This window comes from Dermacentor andersoni, chromosome 3 (assembly GCF_023375885.2).
Source record: "Dermacentor andersoni chromosome 3, qqDerAnde1_hic_scaffold, whole genome shotgun sequence".
Lineage (NCBI taxonomy): Eukaryota > Metazoa > Arthropoda > Arachnida > Ixodida > Ixodidae > Dermacentor > Dermacentor andersoni.
Window position 1 is genome coordinate 158,988,229 of NC_092816.1, and position 2,421 is coordinate 158,990,649.

General features: G+C 42.8%; 1 long non-coding RNA gene across 1 annotated transcript; it reads right to left on the reverse strand.

Moving 5' to 3' along the window:
* Positions 1–473: 473 nt before the first annotated feature.
* Positions 474–1,241, reverse strand: LOC129382996 (uncharacterized). Its single transcript, XR_008610953.1, has 2 exons — positions 1,161–1,241; positions 474–660 (listed from the first exon to the last, which is right to left on the reverse strand). It is a non-coding gene; the product is annotated as an uncharacterized lncRNA (long non-coding RNA).
* Between the last annotated feature and the right edge of the window lie 1,180 nt (positions 1,242–2,421).

Consider the following 2,421-nt stretch of genomic DNA (forward strand, 5'->3'; position numbering starts at 1 on the left):
TCACGGCATGGAGGAGGTGTTTTCCTGTTTGTAAATGAGTCTATATCATGTGAACTATCTGGCGACTTTTCGTGTACAAATGAAAATATTGAGGTGCTATGTGTTGAAACCAATGATACGTTATTTGCTGTTTGTTACCGACCACCTGACGGAAGTTTGAATGCTTTTTTCATGTTTATGGATAATCTGTTGTCATTTGCCAGTGAAAACCGAAAATGTGTAGTTATTGGTGGAGACATGAATATTGATATGGGTTCTGAAAACGCAACGACGCGCGAGTTTGTAAACACATTTGTCCAGAACGGTTGCATTAATGCCTTAGAATCAGCAACTAGGGTTACAGCTACTAGTGAAACTACGCTTGATCTCTTTCTGACAAGTTATCATACTTCATGTATTAGCTTTGTGTGTCCCCATAACAGAAAAAGAAAGAAAAATAAAGTGGGGAAGCCCGCACCACCAGCTAGGTATGAATGAATCATTCGCCCTACTGTCGGACGTCTCACTTTCTTGCATCAGTTTACTACCCGCACAGAGAAGCCAGGCATCCCTCGCTGATACGTGCCTCCTCGGCGTTAGTCTGCTCTGCACGCTCAGCAGTCTCGGGATCAGCCCTGGCCTCTACTTCACTGGAGCTGCTGCCTGGCATGGCGCTCCCCTCTGTGGAAAAAATGGAGATTACCGACAGCACAAAAGCTTCATGAACTCAGCAATACGACGATGAATATTCGTGTTGCTATACAGCCAACGATTACACCATCAAAAATATCTTGGGACATCTGATACTGGCACTGCCCTACATATATGCATTTAATTTCCTATCAATGTATACCTGGGCTTTTACAGTAGAACAATCGTTTTGAAAGGAAAGGAAGCGTGGCGTAATGCGGTGAAGAATTGGAAACACTAGTGTGTCAAATTGTTTCACTTGGAGCATGGTATGGTTAAAGCCAGATTTTTGTGATAGGTGACTACTCTGGGCAACTCACAACAAGATGATGATGTTGGCGACAACTAGGTTGTGCAACAATGCACACGTAAATAACTCAGCATTAGGTACAATCAATAAATATTTATAAGAGAAGAAACGTTTTTCAGATGCAACAAAAATTCAAGTTCATTTCAGTGTTAGGTTCAACTTCAAAAGCAAGGCAACTCACCTGTCACAGTGAGACCAAGAATGGCCAAACCCACCAGGATCACTTTCAGCAGCATGCGTTTTGATGTTTGGTTATGCTGGGTATAAAAAAAGATGACCTGTTTTCTTCGGGTTCCTTAACATGTCAACTCTTTTTCTGTTACTTCCGTGCGGTTACCACTAACAATATTATTCAGCATACGGCAACTTTACGCCAGCGTGGCTCATACATATGTGTAATGGCAATAGTTTACTGAAAATGGGCGTTCTACGGTGCCTAATTTGAAAAAAAAAAACAGTTACTCTAGTACTTCGCAAAGCGTTAAGATACCTGCGCGGCAAACGACATCCTTAATCGACGTCTTCTGTCACCTATCTGACCAATACACGTTGCCTTCATCATATTTCGGTATTTCTATATTAATACGTAACCATCCTTTGGCGTGTTCCCCACCTCTGCCACGCGATCAACTTAATGTATTGTATGCGGCCACAAATACTTAGCTTGCAAATTTAGGACATTTACTCCTTGTGTTTGTATAAATGTATATGATTGGCATCCTCTAAGCGATAAGGAACAATATGAAGAATAAAATTATATTAAAAGACGGCACCCACAGCCGTACGTAGGGCCCATTTGAACATGCACGGGGAAGCATATGTAGGGTGGGCCAAGTGAAATTTGGAGGCAGGTCAACTTGAAATTTGGGGTTGGGCCAACTGGAAGTTTCCGGGATGGCCAACTAAAATTCGGGGGCTGGGCTAACTTGAAATTTCGGGATTGGCTAAGTTGAAATCGGGGGTGGGACAACTTAAATTCGGGGGTGGGCGAACTGGAACTTACGGGTGAGCAAACCTATGCCTGTGCGGCATGTACACTTCTGATCGCGATCAGGGCTGATCTGGATAGAATTTCTTCATTGCGATCAATAATAGTGGCTGCTAAACGGTCCAACACTCCGGATCGAGTTTGTATCATTTTAAGATCGTCAGCATCTCTCAGAACTGCATAATGTATTGGCTACAAAACTAGATGTGCAAAATTTGGTTTAATTTAGACAATATTTCCATTTGACGCCTTAGTATCTACCTTCACTTCAAGATTTAGTTTTTAGAAAGGCCAAGATATTGTATTGGAATGGTCGCCAAGCGATTGCGGAATTGTCGGCAACGAGAGCGTGGATGATGCTGCGCGTACGGCTCGACAAAAACATCAGTGGGCTCCTATACCACTTTCAAGAACTGATGCTGCACGACGACATTAATCACTTGCTTGCCACAAC